Source organism: Martes martes (assembly GCF_963455335.1).
Source record: "Martes martes genome assembly, chromosome: X".
Lineage (NCBI taxonomy): Eukaryota > Metazoa > Chordata > Mammalia > Carnivora > Mustelidae > Martes > Martes martes.
In genome coordinates, this window is record NC_137897.1 from 73,023,082 (window position 1) to 73,028,600 (window position 5,519).

Here is a 5,519-nt window from a genome sequence, read left to right on the forward strand (position 1 = left end):
AAATATTTATGCCCCCAACATGGGAGCAGCTAATGATATAAACCAATTAATACCAAAGTAAAGAAACATATTGATAATAATACATCAGTAGGAGGGGACGTAAACACCCCATTCACAACAATGCAGAGATCACCTAAACAGAAGATCAACAAAGAAACAGGGCTTTGAATGACAGACTGGACCAGATGGACTTCACAGATATATGCAAAACATTCCGTCTTAAAACAACAGAATACTCTTTCTTCTCGAGTGCACCTGGAAATTTCTCCAGAATAGATAACATATCGTGTCACAAATCAGGTCTCAACAGATACCAAAAGATTGAGGTTATGCCCTTCATTTTTCAGACCACAATGCTTTAAAACTTGAACTCAATCACAAAAGGAAATTTGGAAGGAACTCAAACGCTTAGAAATTAAAGAGCACCCTGCTAAAGGATGAATGAGTCAGCCAAGAAATTAAAGAAGATTTATTCATGGAAACTAAAAAATTCATGGAATCTAATGAGACTGAAAATACATTGGTTCAAAACCTCTGGGATAGGGGCGCCTGGGTGGCTCAGTGGATTAAGCTGCTGCCTTTGGCTCAGGTCATGATCTCAGGGTCCTGGGATCGAGCCCCGCATCTGCCTCAGCATCCCCGCTGAGCAGAGAGCCTGCTTCCCCCTCTCTCTCTGCCTGACTCTCTGCCTACTTGTGATCTCTCTCTCTGTCAAATAAATAAATAAAATCTTAAAAAAAAACCCAAAAACAAAAAACCTCTGGGATACAGCAAAGGTGGTCCTTAGAGAGAAGTACTTAGCAATACAACCCTCTCTCAAAAAATTTAAAAAAATATCAAATACACAAGATAACCTTACACATAAAGGACCTGGAGAAAGAACAACAAATAAAGCTTAAATCAAGTAGGAGAAGAGAAATAATAAAGATTAGATCAGAAATCAAAGAAACAGAAACCAGAAGAACAGTAGAACAGATCATTGAAATTAGAAGTTGTTTCATTGAAAGAATTAATGAAATTGATAAGCCTCAGGCCAGACTTATCCAAAAGAAAAGAGAAATGACCAAAATTAATAAAATCATGAGCAAAAAGGAAGAGATCACAACCAACACCAAGGCAATACAGACAATTGTAAAAACATATTATGTGCAACTATATGCCAACAGATTAGGCAACATGGAAGAAATGAATACATTCCTGGAAACTTATAAACTGCCAAGACTGAAACAGGAAGAAACAGACAATCTGAACAGAACCATAACCTGAAAAGGTAATTGAGACAGTAATCAAAACCTCCCCCAAAATAAGAGTCTAGGACCAGATGGCTTCCCAGGGGAATTCTACATAATTCAAAAAAGAAATCATACCTATTCTACTGAAGCTGTTTCAAAAAATGAAATGGAAGGAAAACTTCCAAACTTGTTCTATGAGGCCAGCATGACCTTGATTCCAAAACCAAACAAAGACCTCATCAAAAAGGAAAATTACAGACCAGTAAACCTGATGAACATGAATGGCAAAATATTCACCAAGATATCAGATAACAAAATCCAACAGTACACTAAAATGATTATCCATCATGACCAGGTGGGATTTATTCCTGGGCTGCAAGGTTTGTTCAACGTTCACAAACCAATCAACATGAAAGATAGCATTAACAAAAAAAGGGAAGAACCATATGATTTTCTCAATTGATGCAGAAAATGCATTTGACAACATCCTTTCTTAATAAAAATCCTCCAGCATATAGAGATAGAAGGAACATATACCTCAATACCATAAAAGCCATCTATGAAAAACCCACATTGAATATTATTCTCAATGGGGAAAAACAGAGCTTTTCCCCTTAAGGTCAGGAACATGAGAGGGATGCCCACTCTCACCACTATTCTTCGACATGGTACTAGAAATCCTAGCCTCAGTAATGAGACAACAAAAAGAAACATAAGGCATTCAAACTGGCAAAGAAGTCAAACTCTTTCTCTTTGCAGATGATGTGATACTTTAGGCAGAAAGCCCAAAGACTCTACCCCAAAACTGATAGAACTCATACTGCAATTCAGCAATGTGATAGGATACAAAATCAATGCACAGAAATTAGTTGCATTTCTATATACTAACAATATGACTGAAGAAAGAGAAATTAGAGTTGATTCCATTTACAACTGCACCAAAAATCATGAAATACCTAGGAATAAACCTAATCAAAGAGGTGAAGGATCTATAGTCTAGAAACTACATAACACTTATGAAAAAATTGAGGAAGACACAAAATAATGGAAAAGCATTCCATGCTCATGGATTGTAAGAATAAACATTGTGAAAATGTTTATGCTGCCCAGTGTAATCTACACATTCAATGCAATCCCTATCAAAATACCATCAATATTGTTCACAGAGCTGAAACAAACATCCTAAAATTCGTATGGAACAAGAAAATAATATTGAAAAAGAAAACGAAAGCTGGGGGTATCACAATGCCTGACTTCAAGCTATATTACAAAGCTGTGATCATCAATACAGCATGGTACAGGCACAAAAACAGACACAAAGATCAATGGAACAGAATAGAGAGCCCATAAATGGACCCTCAACTCTATGGTCAACTAATCTTTGACAAAGCAGGAAAGAATATCCAATGGAGAAAATTCTCTTCAATAAATGGTGCTGGGAAAATTGGATAGCCACATGCAGAAGAGTGAAACTGGACCATTCTCTTTTTCATACACAAAGATAAACTCAAAATGGATACAAAACCTAAATGTGACACAGTAATCCATCAGAACCCATGAGGAGAACACAGGCAGTAACTTCTTTGACCTCAGCTGCAGAAATTTCTTGCAAGACATGTCTCTAAAGGCAAATGAAACAAAAGCAGAAATGAACTATTGGGACTTCATCAAAATAAATGTCTTCTGAACAGCCATGGAATCAGTCAACAAAACTAAATGACAACCTATGGAATGGGAGAAGATATTTGCAAATGACATAATAGATAATGGGCTGGTATCCAGGATCTATAAAAAACTTATCAAACTCAATAGCCAAAAACCAAATAATCCAGTCAAGAAATGGACAGAAGACATGAACAGACCCTTCTCCAAAGAAGACATACAAATGGCCAACAGGCACATGAAAAAAAATGCTCCATGTCACTTGCCATTAGGGAAATACAAATCAAAACCACAGTGAGATACAACCTTACACCAATTAGAATGGGTAAAATTAACAAGCCAAGGAACAACAAATGTTGGTGAGGATGTGAATAAAGGGGAACTCTCCTACACTGTTGGTGGGAATGCAAGCTGGTATAGCCACTCTAGAAAGCAGTATGGAGGTTCCTCAAGAAGTTAAAAATAGAGCTACCCTAAGACCCAGAAATTGCACTTCTGGGTACTTACCCTGGAGATACAGATGTAGTGAAAATCAGGGGCATCTGCAGCCTAATGTTCATAGCAACAATGTCCACAATAGCCAAACTGAAGAAGGAGCCAAGATGTCCTTCAACAGATGAATGAATAAGGAAGATGTGGTTCATATATGCAACGGAATATTACTCAGCCATCAGAAAGAATGACTACCTACCATTACAGAGACATGGATGGCACTGGAGGGTATTATGCTAAGTGAAATAAGTCAATCAGAGAAAGACAATTTTCATATGGTTTCATTTATATGTGGAATATAAGGAATAATAGGGAAAGGGAGGGAAAACTGAATGGGAAGAAATCAGAGAGGGAGACAAACCATAAAAGACTCTTGACTTGGAGAAACAAACTGAGGACTATGAAAAGGGAGGTGAGTGGGGTGATGGGCATTAAGGAGAGCTTGTGATGTGATGAGCACTGGGTGTTATAAGGAACTAATGAATCATTGAACACTACATCAAAAACTAAAAAACTAAAAACTAAAAAATAGAAAAGATTACAAAATGGGAAAAATGTAATACAATACAGAGAATGGATCTAGGAAATCCAAACTTTCCAGTCACATGAAGAACAGATCAAGTAAAGTAAAACCAAAAACAAACAACAAACAAACAAAAAACAAAACCCAAGTTTAGTAGAAAACTTTGAGCTGAAAAGGGTCAATATAATACAAAACAAATGAGGTAAGCAGGATCAGAAATGTCCTGGTTTAAACTTTTAAAATTCAAAGTTGAAAAATAAGTCTTATGAACATCTAGCTATGTAAAATGTTACTGTATTTATAGTAGAGATAGTTTCAGGAGAAGGGGAGAAATCAAGAAATATCATTTTATTGATTAACATTAATGAGAGAGAAAAAAACCAAAAAAATAAAAAAAAATGATAAGAGAATTATAGGTACAACTTTTAAAACACAAAAGTAAATTTAAAAAGTGGCTAATTTCTTCCAAATACCTAAATACAAAAAGGAAAGAAAAATATTGTATATAAAATAAAACAAAGTATACAGCATGAAAATATGAAAAAATAAAGCAAAAGAATTTATAGAAGATAAAGCCAATGTAAAAAAGAGTTAAGTCCTTCAATAAAAGTTCAAACTTGGCCTTGCAGATACCACCACCCAGCCATGGTCAATACCACTGTGTTCTTTGACATCACCATGGATGTGAGCCTTGGGCTGCATCTCCTTCTAGCTGTTTGGAGGTAAAATTTCCAAAGACAACAGAAAACTTTCATGCTCTGAGTACTGAGGAGAAAGGATTTGGTTATAAATGTTCCTGGTTTCACAGTATTATTCTGGGATTTATGTGCCAGAGTGGTGACTTCACATGCCATAATGACACTGGCAGCAAGTCCATCTATGGGGAGAAACTTGATGGTGAGAATTTCATCATGAAGCATAAGATTCCTGGCATCTTATCCATGTCAAATGCTGGACCCAACACAAATGGTTCCCAGTTTTTCATCTGCACTGCCAAGACTTTGCGGTTGGATGGCAAGCATGTGGTTTTGACAAAATGAAAGAGGACATGAATATTGTGGAAGCCATGAAGTGCTTTGGATCCAGGAATGGCAAGACCAGCAAGATCTCCTTTGCTGACTGTAGACAAATGTAATAAATTTGACTTGTGTTTTATCTTAACTACCAGACCATTCCTTCTGTAGTTCAGGAGAGCACCTTTTCATCCCCATCTATTCAAAATAGCCAAAAATCTTTGGGCCCTCATTGCAGTTTTATGGGATCCATGTTTTCCTTACTCCTCTCGAAGTCTAGCTGGATTGCGGAGTTAAGTTTATGATTATGAAATAAAAACTAAACAACAACAACAAAGTTTCAGACTCAACCAACAAAAGAAAAACAACTATTTGCAAATTATAAGGGATATCTAAAAAAAAGTCCTTTAAAAAGTGAAAATATTTTGATATGCCTGGGTGACTCAGTCAGTTAACCAGTCTGCCTTTGGCTTAGGTCATGATCCCAGGGTCCTGGGATTGAGTCCTGCATCAGGCTCCTTCCTCAGTGGGAAGCCTGCTTCTCCCTCTCCCATTCCTGCTGCTTGTGTTTCCTCTCTCTGTGTGTCTCTCTCTGTC

General features: G+C 36.8%; 1 pseudogene across 1 annotated transcript; it reads left to right on the forward strand.

Annotated features, from left to right (window-relative positions):
* Nucleotides 1-4,733: 4,733 nt before the first annotated feature.
* On the forward strand, nt 4,734-5,044 carry LOC308337415 (peptidyl-prolyl cis-trans isomerase A-like; annotated as a pseudogene). The gene has a single exon. The product of its transcript is annotated as a peptidyl-prolyl cis-trans isomerase A-like (transcript).
* The last annotated feature ends 475 nt before the right edge of the window (nt 5,045-5,519 follow it).